Source organism: Ranitomeya imitator, chromosome 2 (assembly GCF_032444005.1).
Source record: "Ranitomeya imitator isolate aRanImi1 chromosome 2, aRanImi1.pri, whole genome shotgun sequence".
Classification (NCBI taxonomy): Eukaryota; Metazoa; Chordata; class Amphibia; order Anura; family Dendrobatidae; genus Ranitomeya; species Ranitomeya imitator.
The window spans coordinates 602382138-602398296 of record NC_091283.1 but is presented as its reverse complement, the minus strand read 5'-3'; positions in this window follow the sequence as shown (position 1 = coordinate 602398296).

Genomic DNA, 16159 nt, shown 5'->3' with positions numbered 1-16159 from the left:
GGAGGCGTTTTTCTTCCCTTGAGAGACTGACACTGAGGCGTCTATGTGGACAATCTCAGGGATTTGGTTACCTATAGATTTCCTATATATGGGAATCTGTTCTGTGAGTCCTTTATGTTTGGTTTTTATGTGGTTGATTATACCAATTTTAGCATTACATATTAAAAGTTAATTTTTAGATATTAGTCACACCCTGCTTTGATATATATTTTTTGACTGGTGATATACCGCTGCTTTTGATTTTTGATCAAAATAAACCAATAGGAAAAGTCTCCCATTGTTGCCGAGTGCCGGCTGGCAGATCTCAGCGGGCGTACTGAGCATGGGAACACCATTTACTCTCAGAAGAAGATGCTGGCATCCCAGGGGACTTCATGAGGTTATGCAGGGACTCTGGAAGTACTGGGGGGGGGGATCGGGAGACCCTATTTCTCTCTCCTCGGATGTGCGATCACATCAGAGGAGAGAGAAATTAAATGGAAAATCTGACTTTTTTTTTGCGGTCGCTGTTATACCATTCATAACGGTGATCGCAACACTGGGGTCGGTGAAAACCATCCCAAATCATGTTCTCTTGGGTCTCGGCTACCCCTGACTCGGGGGGGGGGGGGGGGGCGATATACACTTATTTCTCAGCGCCGTTAAAAAGCGGCGCTGAGGCATAAGTACCCTTAACTGCCACTGTTAAAAGGCGTATTGGCGGTTGTTAAGGGGTTAAGGCAAATGCTAGTCAAGCAGTGGAGACTTTGATGCATGAGAGTGAGCATTGTCCTGCATAAAAATCATGGTTTTCTTGAGAGATGCAAACTTGATCCTGTGCCACTGATTTAAGAAAGTGTCTTCTAAAAACTGGCAGTGGTATTGGGAGTTGATTTGGAGTCCTTCTTTAAGCTGGAAATGTCTAACTAGCTCATCTTTAATAATAACATCCTATAGCAGTACTTAGCCTCTACCTTGATGGCTTTGAGTCGAACTGGAGGTCTGTGCCCGTCAATGATCCAGCCATAAGGCTGGTCCATCTGATCAGTCAAGAATCACTCTCATCTTATCACTCCATAAAACCTTTGAAAATCTTTAGGCATAGCTTAACCTAGCCTTAATGTTTCATCCTCTGTGTCTTGTCCAGTGGTGGTCGGGTCTCTGATCACTGATCACCTTGTACTTCTACGCAATACTGGAAGGTTGTAGTTCTGGAATATGACAGCATTAGAGGATAAGGGGTGGATGCTTCACATTTATTCTTCTCAAATCTTTGACAGTTACTATGTGTCTATTTTTCTCAACCTATTTTTTTGTGACCCACTTGAATATTTGCGTTAAAACTTTTGAGAACTATGTGATCACACCCCATTATTTTAGCAATTTCAAGAGTGCCACATCACTTTGTAAAGCTTGGAATAATTTTTGACTTTTCACCTAATGTGACTCAAACCAATAAGCATTCAAGTTTATAGGACTTGGAGTTGTAAAACCTGCATAAAAAGATGATATGATCAAAATACACCCTTGCCAAATAATTGTGCACATAACTTAGTGTATGTCATGTTTTCTTTTATTATAGAGGAAATGAGGAATCCAGCTCAACGAGGTAGTGAAAAAAACTTCTTTCTTTATTCACTTGAAAATATATTCAGTGGAGGAGAAAAACATCAGCAATTACAAAGGATAAAAAGCGATATCAACGCGTTTCTGGTGACCAAGCACCCTTAATCATGATTTATTTTATTATACTGATCATAACCCGTAGAATGTAAGTCCGCAAGGACAGGGTCCTCTCCCCTCTGCACCAGTCTGTCATTGTAAATTTGTTTACCGTAAACATTATCTATAACCCTGTACGTAACCCCTTTTCTCATGTACAACACCATGGAATTAATGGTGCTATAAAATAATAATAATAATCATTTTAGTTGACTGACAGGTGGAGGAAAAGGAATGGTGACTACATCTATTTTTGATAAATAGCCCTGCAAACCAATATATTTTTTGTTGTTTTTTTATTGTTTCTTTTACTAAAGGCCATTTATCGCCAAAACGTCACTATTTTGCAATGTTTGTAATCTTATAGTGAAGATGTACTACTAAAGAAAGTTTTCTACTAGATTTATCTGGGGCAGGGTGGCCAACTTGACTTTTTATTTTTTTTCTGGACAGATAATCACAAACAGATAATATTTTTTAAGGACACATTGGAAAACCATGATAAATCATTATGAATATAAAACATACCTGTCTACAGCCCATAATTTGGAGCTGCATTCACTGTGAACTGTAAAATGATGATAATTACAATCAAAATTATCTGTATACATTTCTACACCTTTAATTTTTTTCCATTGGCAGGGCAAAAAATAGTCCTATTTTTACGGACGGTACTGAAATTTTTGAACGGTTGGTGACCTTGATCCGGTGCTTTGGAAAACTATTTTTGTTCCTATGGATGTTAAACCATCATTCGGTGGACATATCCTGCCAGCAATTTCCTAGATATGCTTACACTGTAAATATCCAACAAATCTGTTATCCATTGCTTAAATACAGTAAGTTATGGCAGAGGTTAACACTTTTCTTAACCCTCCACTGTATGTCACATTTTAGTCTCAACCTCTGAACGCATAACATGTATTTGATGGCAGAACACCCCATGCAATTGGTCATTTCTAATTTTGCTCTCTCTTTCAATCTCCCTGTTTTACAACTACGGGCGCAGATGCTGCCAATAGTCTGCCATCTGTGGAGGCTACGTGTGTGAAGCACCTCTCTGACTAGCTGAGATTTCCCTTAGCAACTGGTTCTCCAATAATCCTTTGCAGACACATCAACATGTGCCAGTGACAGATTCACCAGGGAGTCCTCCCACAGCCGATACCTAACCTTACCTCTGGAGCAGCCTAGTATGATCTTATTCCAGCAGTACTGAAACGTATAATCTTAACCCTTAGGTAACAGAAGACGCTATGGTGTTATGTACTGAAATAGTGTCCAATACATAATATAGGAATAAAATTGGACTCAATGAAGGAGGGCATTGGTGGTGTAATCCACTAATCTTGTTGAAATCCTTGCTCGTAATGACTCTCCGAAGCAGCAGTTTGCACATTCTCAGCCCTCTCTGAGTGATTTAGTGCAAACGGCATGTCATTAAATATAAAGATGCATATCATTTATAAATGAGGAGCTATATGAGATTCAGACCCACTCTGAAATATTCTGCTTGAAATCATTGTACCCAGAGTGAAAGAAGAAGTCAGCATTTTGCAAATCATGATCCATAGATTACTCCAAAAGAACTTTCAGGGTCAGAGGAGAGTAAGATCATGTAGGGGTCCAGAAGGTAGATAGCAAAATGCTTATTATCATGTATGGTAATATTCTGCAGCATCAGCTTTACCAGAAAATCAAATATGTATATTAGAGCAGTGGATAACATCTGTTGGATATAATTTGGATTAGTGTAGCATGATTATCGAGTCCTGGTGGTCAGTAACTGTCGCTAAATGTGACGGTACCTTTAGTCTGCTGTGGTGAAGTCAAGCTTGTAGCTTAGCTTTTTAACAGTTATCACAAATATAATCTCAGTAAGCAGCACACTTATACTGGACTTAATAACACTTTATTAAAAAATGGGGTTCTCGGAAAGTAACTATCCTGGCTTGTTGCAGGGAGAAACACTTGGCAATAATAGATAAATTGGTCCCTCATAGCACATGAAGGAGATTGGGGTCATAAATTGGGATTTATTTTTCTTTTTTTGGCGAACAAACAAACAGCCTAACATTTATACAGAGGACACAATGCTCATGAGCAAGAAGTGATTACTTACTAAATAATGTGGACTATTGCACGTACGTGTCCTAATGTCCCACCTTGCTTAAAAATTCTTTCGTAGTTTTGGTAATGTAGTCTCTACAATTATAGAATAAAGGATCTGCAGCAGTACTGAAAACTCTCTGCAAATCACCTCCACAATAGCAGTCATATACATTTATTTTAAAAAAAGACATGGTTAACAAGATTAGAGATGAACGAACCTGAGCTTAAAATTTTGGGGTTCGTATCGGAAAGTTAGTGTCCGGTGCCAAATGCCATACAAGAACTTCTCCTGGAAGTCTGTTGCAATGTTTGGAGTTCCATGGGAAGTCCTGGAGGAGAAAGAAAGGGAGAGATTTTCTAGCTCCAAAGTTTGGGTGCTCATTGTTTTTAATGGGGTTTAAAGTTTGGGTCGGGTACCAGAACCCAAACTTCCACGGGTCCACTCATCCCTAAACGAGATATCTTCCAATGTAAACTCATTGGGGAACTCACTAGTTGTCCTAGATCATGTCCACCGGCTGTACAATTGTAAGATAGTCATGCTTATTCAGATCGCTCTGTTCTGCATCCATTCTTAGCAGTTTGATTATTTCCTATGTTCCTCAACCGCTTGTTTAGTATAATACACCCCATAGTCCTCCACATAGTATAATGTGCACCACAGTCCTCCCCATAGTCCTCCATATAGTATAATACAATCCTCAGTCCTTCATATAGTATAGTACACTCCTCAGTTCTCCATATAGTATCATACACTCCTCATTGTCCTCCATATATTAAAATACATTCCTTAGTCCTCCATAGTGCTCCATATAGTATAATACACTCCCCATCACCCCTCATAGAATATAAAAAATGTAATACATAGAATAAATTTAATACATATAATATAATGTAGCCCACCTACCCATAGAATATAATGTAGCCCCATAAAATAGTATGATGCAATCCTCCCTCATAGAATATAATACAGCTCCCATAGAGTATAATGTAGCCCCCAGAGAATATAATAACGCCCACCTCCCCATAGAATATAATGTAGCCCCATCAAAGAGTATGATGCAATCCTCCCTCATAAAATCTAATACAACCCCCATAGCATAGAAGGTAACCCCCATAGAATCTAATACAGCCCTCACCCATAGAATCTAATACAGCCCTCCCCATAGAATCTAATACAGCCCTCCCCATAGAATCTAATACAGCCCTCCCCATATAATCTAATACATCCCTCCCCATAGACTCTAATATAGCCCTCCCCCTTAGAATCTAATACAGCCCTCCTCCATAGACTCTAATATAGTCCTCCCCCTTAGAATCTAATACAGCCCTCCCCCACAGAATCTAATACAGCCCTCCCCATAGAATATAATACAGACCTCCACCATAGATTCTAATACAGCCCTCCCCCATAGAATATAATGTAGCCGACCCCATAGAATATAATACAGCCCTCACCTATAGAATATAATACAGCCCTCCCCATAGCATATAATACAGCCCCCATAGAATATAATGTAACCCCCCCATAGAATATAATACAGCCCCCCGAGAATGGACCCACAGTCCAGTAATCACTCATTGATATATTTTAAAAAAAACACAAAATCGTCAACTGTCCTCGTGCCCCACACTGCTCCCGGTGCTCCAGGGTCGGCTACAGTTTCAGCGGCTGCAGTCTGCCTGGCACACAGCAGGTATGCGATGGTGTGACGTCATCGCGCACCCGCAGAGGCAGAGGGGAATGATGGGAGGGGTAGCGTCAGCTGACGCTCTCTCCTTCATCATTGCCTTGAACTGTACCGGTGACGCCGGTATAGTTCAATGCAGCGGCGGTGGTGGTGGGGCAGTTGGCTCTGGCAGGGGGAATCGGCGCTGGCAGCTAACGCCGGCCCTGGTAGCGACTGCACCATCAGCAGCTTGACAATATGAGAGTTCAGTTGGCACACAAGCAAATTATTGGGCGTATATGCGTGTTTCCTTACACAATGAGGAAGGGATATCTGGTAGAGTGATAAAGAAGGAGTAGGAGCAGTATGATGGTCAGGGCCAATTCTAGCTTTCCTGCTGTTTGAGGCAAAAATTTAAATGGTGCTTTTCCCTGCAGCGCCATATAAATCCGCATTGAATAAACGTAATTTCATCATTGTTTTTTGCTTACATGGTATTTAATGTATGATGAGAATCAGGGGCGGTCACTGACAGCTTCAGTGCAAGACATGTGTGTGGGCCCCCTTGCTCGGTACGCTGCATATGATGAGGGCAATCTGGCAATGGAACCCCTGGAGCCTCAGACTCCAAGAAACAAGGCAGATTGCCTTTATTATCACCGCCCTGCAAGCAGGGGCGTACATAGCAATCACAGGGCCCCATTGCAAAAGTTCTATTTGGGACTCCCCATACCTGTTAATATATATCTATTTATATTTTTCACTGAGATGGAGATATATATACTGCTTGTGTAATAAATAAATAAATATATATATATATATATATATCTATAATATAACGCTGGGAGCATCACTCTATCCGAAGCCTTTATAGACTGCGTAAGCGCAAGCACCGGCGCAGTCTGGGCCTCACAGAGTGACGCTCCCAGGAGATCGCGGTATGTGTAAACACTGAACGCACACCGCGATCTCCACCGGAGAGTCAGGGACCACCAGGAGGGTAAGTATATTCACCTGTCCTCCGTTCCAGCACTGCATGCGGCTCCGTCTCCCGGGTCCTCTGCTGTGACGTTCCCAGTTCAGAGGGCGCGATGATGCGCTTAATGCGCGCCGGCGCCGCCCTCTGACTGAACAGTCACAGCCAGAGGAGCCGGAAGATGGTGGCGCGCAGCGCTGGAACGGGACAGACAGGTGAGTATAGCAAGTGCTGGGGGCCTGAGCTAGCGGTGACTCCGGCACCTGACTCCCACAGCGCGCCGGTGTCCCCGCCTGCTCAGGCCCCCAGCACTCGGCGCCCAGCGACGATAGGTGAGTATGGTATTTTTTTTTTTATATATATGGCAGCAGCATACGGGGCATATATAATGGAGCATCTTATGGGGGGCATATGATACAATGGTGGCACAGGATGGGAGCAGCACATGACAGAACGGGGGCGCAGGATGACAGCAGCACATGACAGAACGGGCGCAGGATGGCAGCAGCACATGACAGAACGGGCGCAGGATGGCAGCAGCACATGACAGAATGGGGGCGCAAGATGGGAGCAGCACATGACAGAACAGGGGCGCAGGATGGGAGCAGCACATGACAGAACGGGCGCAGGATGGTAGCAGCACATGACAGAACGGGCGCAGGATGGTAGCAGCACATGACAGAACAGGGGTGCAGGATGGGAGCAGCACATGACAGAACAGGGGCGCATGATGGGAGCAGCACATGACAGAATGGGGGCGCAAGATGGGAGCATCACATGACAGAACGGGGGCACAGGATGGCAGCAGCACATGACAGAACGGGCGCAGGATGGGAGCAGCACATGACAGAACGGGGGCGCAGGATGGCAGCAGCACATGACAGAATGGGCGCAGGATGGCAGCAGCACATGACAGGACAGGGGCGCAGGATGGGAGCAGCACATGACAGAACAGGGGCGCAGGATGGCAGCAGCACATGACAGAACGGGGGCGCAGGATGGCAGCAGCACATGACAGAACGGGCGCAGGATGGGAGCAGCACATGAAAGAACAGGGGCGCAGGATGAGAGCAGCACATGAAAGAATGGGGGTACAGGATGGGAGCAGCACATGACAGAACGGGGGCGCAGGATGGGAACAGCACATGACAGAACAGGCGCACGATGGCAGCAGCACATGAAAAAACGGGCGCAGGATAGGAGCAGCACATGACAGAACGGGGGCGCAGGATGGCAGCAGCACATGACAGAACGGGCGTAGGATGGGAGCAGCACATGACAGAATGGGGGCGCAGGATGGGAGCAGCACATGACAGAGCGGGGGCGCAGGATGGCAGCAGCACATGACAGAACGGGCACAGGATGGGAGCAGCACATGACAGAACAGGGGCGCAGGATGGGAGCAGCACATGAAAGAACGGGGGCACAGGATGGGAGCAGCACATGAAAGAACAGGGGCACAGGATGGGAGCAGCACATGACAGGATGGGAGCAGCAAATGACAGAATGGAGGCGCAGGATGGGTGCAGAACATGTCAGAATGAAGGCGCAGGATGGATGCAGCATATGTCACAATGGGGGCGCAGGATGGGAGCAGCACATGACAGAATGGGGGTGCAGGATGGGTGCAACACATGACAGAATGGGGGCGCAAGATGGGTGCAGAACATGTCAGAATGGGGGCGCAGGATGGGGGCAGCACATGTCACAATGGGGGCGTAGGATGGAAGCAGCACATGACAGAATGGGGGCGCAGGATGGGTGCAACACATGACAGAATGGGGGCGCAAGATGGGTACAACACATGGCAGGATGGGGGCGCAGGATGGAGCAGCACATGTCAGAATGGGGGTGCAGGATGGGAGCAGCACATGTCAGAATGGGGGTGCAGGATGGGTGCAGCACATGTCAGGATGGGGACACAGGATGGAGCAGCTCATGAAAGGATGGGGACACAGGATGGAGCAGCACATACCAGGATGGAGACCATATACCAATATAGATGCTAGCCACATATACCAATATAGATGCTAGCCACCCGGGCGTAGAACGGGTTCAATAGCTAGTATATATATATATATCTGTTAGCATTCGGTTCTGCTGGTTCCAGCTCAGTGAGACTTGCAGTCAGGTGACAATGAGTGTTGACTATGTCAGTGACTACAACACTGCTGAAGTGGCTGAATCTCTAGATGGCACATGACAGCAAGTGTGCGAAGTGCATCGTCGTGGTTACGTGATAACTGCTGGAACCGGCAGAGCCCGACCATGTATATGTTATATTACATTATGTGTCTGGCATCTGTATCATCCGGTATCTGCTCTATTAATTGTCAATGGAACTGATGGAAATAGCCGTGCGCAGCGCTCAGCAGCTCTATAGATAATGAATAGAGCAGAGGTCGAGCATGCTCAACTCTGCTCCATCCAGGACGAGACTGCAGACCCCTGTTCTCAGAATCTCTGGGGGGCCCAGTGTCGAATCTCCTATGATCACACATACACCGTACATACATAAAACCGTACATACATATACCGTACATACATGTACCATACATACACACAGATACATACTGTACCATACATACATACACCATACATACACATACTGTGCATACATACACACACACACACACAAACCGTACACACATAGATACACATACATATACCATACATACACACATCCACATACCATACATACATGCATACAGACACCGTACATACATACAAACACATATATAGTATACACATACCGTACACACACACATACATATTTATCGTATATACACACACATACACACACAGATGTACAGACACATAGATGAACACACATAGATGCACACATCTACATATACTGTACATAGATACACACACATACACACACATAGATACACCTATACATATACTGTACATATATACACATATAGATACACATATACTGTACAAACTGTACATATACACAAAGATACACACATACATACACAGATGTACACACACATAGATGCACACATATAGATATACTGTACATACACACACACATAGATACACACATATACATAAACACACAAAAATACACACATCTATAATATAATGCTAGGAGAGTCACTCTGTCAAAGCATTTATAGACTGCGCAAGCGTGATGCGCCTGCGCAGTCTGGACCCCACAGAGTTACGCATCTGGCAGTAGTGTAGCTACCTCGGGGCAGAGGGGGCCATCTCCTGGGCCCGGTACTCAGAGGGGGCCCACCCAGAGCTACGCTATTGTAACTGTATTGGTGTGCACAGCGCATCAATATAGTTACATTCTGTGGCAGAGCAGGGAGAATCAATCTCCCTGATATGCTGCCCAGTCATTGTGGGCGAGGGGGCGCCAGTGCCAGCAGTGAGCCCCCCACCTGTCATCGCAGGGTGAGCTGTATCAGTATCTAGCCGATGTAGCTGACTGCATTGATAAGGGAAGGAGCGCTACGCTCCTTCTCCCATCATCCCCCTGTCAGCATCTGATGTCACTGACGCCGACACTGACAGGGGGCGAGATGACATCACTGCCCAGCGCCTGCGGTCCAGAGGTGAGCCGGAGCAGGGAGCAGTGCAGGAACCAGGAAGAAGAGAGGTAAGTATTTATTTATTTTTCTTTATGGGGGCTGCCTTATATTACAGGGTCTGCCTGTGGGGGATGCTGCCTTATACTACAGTCTGCCTGTGGGGGGTGCTGCCTTATACTACAGGGTGTGCATGAGGGGGGTGCTGCCTTATATTACAGGGTCTGCCACGTGAGGGGTGCTGCCTTATACTACAGAGTCTGCCTGTGGGGGTGCTGCCTTATACTACAGGGTCTGCCTGTGGGGGGTGCTGTCTTATACTACAGAGTCTGCCTGTGTTGGGGGGTGCTACCTTATACTAAAGTGTCTGCCTGTGGGGGGGTGCTACCTTATACCACAGGGTCTGCCTGTGGGGGGTGCTGCCTTATACTAAAGAGTCTGCCTGTGGGGGGTGCTGCCTTATACTGCAGGGTCTGCCTGTGGGGGGATGCTGCCTTATACTACAGGGTTTGCCTGTAGGGGGATGCTGCCTTATACTACAGGGTCTGCCTGTAGGGGGTGCTGCCTTATACTACAGAGTCTGCCTGTGGGGGGTGCTGCTTGATACTACTGAGTCTGCCTGTGGGGGGAGTGCTGCCTTATACTACAGAGTCTGCCTGTGGGGGGCTGCCTTATGCTATAGAGTCTTCCTATGGGGGTGCTGCATTATACTACAGAGTTTGCCTATAGGGTGCTGCCTTACACTACAGACTCTCCCTATGGGGTGCTGCCTTATATTACAGAGTCTGCCTATGGGGTGCTGCCTTATACTATAGAGTCTGCCTATGGGGGCTGCCTTATGATATAGAGTGGATAGAATGGGGGCGCAGAATGGGTGCAGCACATGACAGAATGGGGGTGCAGGATGGGAGCAGCACATGACAGAATGGGGGTGCAGGATGGGAGCAGCATTACAGGATGGAGATGCAGGATGAGAGCACCACATGACAGGATGGGGACGCAGAATGAGAGCACCACATGACAGGATGGGGGCACAGAATTGGAGTAGCACATACCAGGATCGGGCAGCACATACCAGAATTGGGGTGCAGGATGGGAGCACAAGACAGGATGAGGGCACAGGAAGAGAGTAGCACATGTCAAGATGGAGGCGCACAAAACAGGATGAGGGCGAAGAATGGGGCTGCACATGACAAGGGGCACAGGATGGGGGTTGCACATGACTGGAAGGGGGCGCAACATGGTAGCAGCACATAACAAGATTATTGCGCAGGATGGAAGAAGCACATACCAGGATGGAAACCATATGCCAATATAAATGCTCGCCACCCAGGTGTAGAACGGGTTCAATAGCTAGTATACATATATTGTACATACATACACTCACAGGAGGAGGATGTCAGCCTCCTAGTTCAGAGATCAGCTGGAGAGGACTGCAAAAACCACTGTGAGGGATGGGGACACAGCAGACAGGATGTCAGTTCCCTACTGCTGCAGTGCTGTCCCGTGCAGTGAGCTCTCCTCCCCTGACCTCTTCTCTGTAAGGAGATGCTGCTGGGAAGGGAACAGTGGAGGGAGCAGGATGCACACAGTAAGTCCTGCTCTTCCTCCACTGTTGTCCCCTGTGTGCTGTACGGCCAGGGCCCCCTGACTTCAAGTGAATACTCACCATTGGGATGCGCCATGCAGGAGGATGGAGATGGCAGCCAGTGAGCGCTCGCGTCAGTCTGGTGGGGAACGAGTTCATTGGCCAGTGTCTCTCCCTGCATGACACGCCCCCTTTTTGGACTCCACTCTCTCCCCGACTTTGGGTAGTTGCATGATTACGGGAGGGAGTGAGAGGGTCAGATGCTGCATGACAGCATGATGCTGGGCCCCTCTCACTCACTGTTAGGTGTTGAGTTCCCGCCGCTGCACAGGGGGAATCTCGAACCATGTCTGCTGCAGTCTCCCATTCTCCTCCAGCCACAGTGGAGCCTGCTCAGCGAAGATGTTGGTCCCAGCATCTGGCTCATGCTGATACTGGATGACTGCTTACTACTGCCCTTCCAGGCTCTACCTTTGTAGCCAGCAATGTTCAGCAGCAAGCAGGTCTTTCTGGGACTAAGTCCTGCTTTTCCCATACTGAGCGAGCCCACAGGACGACCTCCCATTGGAGGTCAGGGGTCACATGCTTAGGTCCTGTTGCGGTTTCTATTGGACCACTAGGAAGGTCCTTGTCTGCTGCAGCTATAAAAGGTTCGCATGGCCGCACTAGCATCAACCTATGTCATGAGCTTTGCTGCTTTAGTGGTCATGTCTGCATGAGATCAGGGTTTGGCTGAAATAAGCCCCTAGAATACCAGCACCTCTGGTGAGGAGTTTTGTGTGTTTGAATTCAGGGCTGGCGTATTGCCACTAGAATTCCGGCTCCACCGGAGAGGAGGTGTTTGTGTGCTTTGCTGACTGCGTGACCACTCGTTGCTCTCTGCTCAGTTAGGTAGCTGTGATCCTCTGTGAGGTTAACAGTGCACAGCGTTTTCCTATCTATGCGATTCTGTGAAGTAACAGTTTGCTTATACCGCCATATAGTGCCGCCAATTCTAGTAGCAGGTTACTCTCCTGCACGGTGGACCCCGGGTTGCGAACACACTGATTATTGCTTATATATATACTCGGTGCATTCCGCCAACCCTAACACACACAGCCCTGGTATGTACAAACACTCAGCTCTACAGTATACTGAATATACATTCTGTACACATACACCTCTGCTACATCTACAAGCACAATTCTGCTACATCAAGCCACACACAGTATGCAATATACATACACATCCAGCTCTGCTATACACCAACAGAATGCTAAATATGTGTAGAAACACCCTCAGCTCTGCTATACACACACATACAACTCTGCTACATCAACACACACAACTCTGGTAAAGTGTTCAGAAAAACTGGCACTCAATAAATTTCTTTGCTTGAAAAAAACAAAATCAGGATCTGTCATACTCATTTTGAGTATTACTGCCCTTAACTACCAGGGAGATGGTGAAGGGAAGTAAGACTCAAAATGCATATGACATGTAACAATTTATTTTATTTTTTCAAATAAAGTTGATTTTATGGAGTGCTGGAAAACTATACATGACTTGACTTGAAGCCAGCAAGGAATCCAAAGCACACATTACACAAGGGACTCAGATGTAACTTTGTGGGTATGACATGCAGTGATAAGTACCTTTTTCTTATACTCAATCAACTCTGGTGCATACTTTAAGGCTCACCTGATGAGGTGGAACCTCTAAACTCCAGGTCCAGGTGGGCACATGGTTCACGGGTGTTGATGCAGCAGGCAGGTTCAGGATAGTAGGACAGATGCAGTGTAACAAAGCAAGGATTGTTGCAAAATCAGGGTATAGGAGCTCAAATAGTGGTGCACACCAAAATCTATAGGCTTAATGCCAAGATACAAGTATATGTATGGGTGGGCCTTACATAGGCCTAGGTAGATGATCACATGGGAGCATGCTGGACTACTTGCAAAGCCTTATATGGAACACAGCAGAGTTCAGCGATGAAAACTATTCCAATGTAGAAGGAATAAGTTAATGGAGGTCACTTTCCTATACATTCTTGTCTAAATATTAGCAATATCAACAAACCAAATGGTTAGGTTCAAGAAGTAAATTTTTTTTCATTAATCTCATGGGTTAATTTAAGACGAATGTCATTTGAATTAAGAATGTGGACAAAATCAATAAAAAGTCATTTTGATCCGTCCAATAAAATCAGAATATCATTGATATATTGTACACAAAGTAAAACGTGACTAGTAAAAAAAAACTTCAGTAAAAAAGTGCTGATCATACCACCAGCCTAGGAATGAATTAGCACATGAGTGGGGATAAACCACACCCATAGCTGTACCCCTGAGTTGGTGAAAAGTTATTGTTAAAAAAGAAAAAATTGTGCTTTGAAACAAACTGCAAAAGTTTTAGTATAAATTCATTATGCTCATGTAAATGTGAACCACATATTTTTAGGAAAGAGTACACAGTGTGTATAACTGTGTATACCTGTATCTTGTCTAATGCTGCTATACCTCATTTCTACATCAAGGCCTGCTACAAATTTCAAAAATTTAGAGCCATATCCTTTGTGTCCTTTAAATGTGATTGAAGTGCTGTAATAAATGGATGAATAATCTTGTCTATATATACTTGCTTTCACAGTACAATTATTACTCCTCAAGACTATAGGTCTACTGGTGGTAGTGGGGGGTGGGTATTACATTTTTATCCACTTTGGGTAGGGCATAAAATTGTTGGATGCATATAAAAGATATATACCGTATTTGTACTCATTGTGTTAGGGGTCGAGTTCCCGCCTCTGCACAGGGGGAATCTTGAGCCATCTCCGCTGCGGTCTCCCATTCTTCTCCAGCCACAGTGGAGCCTGCTCAGCGGAGACGTCAGTCCCAGCGTCTGGCTTGGACAGATACTCTGCATCTGGCTACTGCTGTTCCTAAAGGCTCTGCCATTATAGCTAGTACTGGTCAGTGGCGAGGACTCGCTTCTGGGATTAAGTCTTGCTTTCTCCCTTCTGAGCATGACCAAAAGAAGACCTCTCATTGGAGGTCAGGGGTCACACGCTCAGGTCCTGAGGCAACTCCCATTGGTCCTCTAGGAAGGTCCTGAAGTTGTTGCAACTATAAAAGGTTTGCATGGCCGCACGGCCAATCTTTGTTATGAGCTTTGCGCCAGTGTGGTCATGTATGCTTGTGGTCAGGGCCCAGCTGAAATAAGCCACTAGAATACCGGCACCTCCAGTGAGGTATTGTTTGTGTGCTTCTCTGAGAGCATGACCACTGACTGCTATCAGCTCAGCAGTTAGCTGTGTACTCCTGTGAGCTTAACAGGACACAGTGCTTTTCTATCACGGCGACTCTGTGAAGTAACAGAGGTTGCTTATACCGCTATATAGTGCCATTTGCTAGCAGCAGGTTCTCCTCCTGCACGGTGGACCCCGGGCTGCGAACGCACCAATAATAACATCTATATTTACTTGGTGCGTTCCGCCAGCCCTAACACATTGACACTATTAGTCCCCTCCTTATACAATCATCCAAAATGTACTCCAGTTAATTTAAATATTCTTGCATGGGGTCCTTTTTTAGTTTTTCATGTTACATTATAATAGAGAATATGCTTCGCCATCTTGATGTAAAAGTCCCTAGCTACAACAACAATGTTTTCCCCTTTATCAGTTACCTTTATTATTAGGTTTTAATTATTCTGAAAATTTCTTTAATATTGTCAGGGAAAACGTTCACAAGATCAGGGGCATAATGATGGATTTCTCCAAGATCTCTTGCTACTGAGTCAACGGTCTGAAGAATACATGGATAGCGGGAAAAGGAAAGAGCTGTTTTAGACTTGAGGTTTAGTTTGGTAAATGGGCCTGTACATTAAAGTGCCAATCTCATTTTCTATCAGCAATTCATTTAATGCACATATTGATTCTTGTTTAGTTTTGAGTAAATTATTTAAATTGTTTTCATGATGTTTATGTAATTTATGGAAGGGAAGGTTACTTGCGAAAAGATGCACCCTCTTTAACCCAATTGAATACATTTATTTTAGGAGTCGTAAGAAATGATAAAACTTTAGAGAGTTGAGATTTTCGTCTCTCAGTTAACGTAACAGATGATAAATTAAAAATCTGTAAGTCATTATTTATTTTCTTTTCAGTTGTTGTTGACAAGCTCATTTGTCCCTATCTCATAAATAAATTTGGTACACCCCTAAAAAGAAGAGGTAGGGGGCCACAGATAAATCCAAAGTAGTACTTGAAGGTGGCATTGATTCAGTTGCGGTAGATAATTTTTGAGTATTTGTGCATATATTTGAATTTGATGGTGTCAAATTGGTGTCAAGATTTTTCACCTGTATATTGAGACCTTGAGGGATCCAAAGAGGGTACAGTATTTGAACATATTAGACTTTTTCTTTGCTGTTGATATTGTTGGGAATAATTGGAACTCTTATGAATGTAAGTTGCCTGTAAGTAAATAGTTGATGAATTGGAATTTGAATAATAGTTAACAAAATTACTTATTTTAAGAATGCCATCTATATTGGCATTACTATTCTTTCATGAGTATGTTTTTGATCT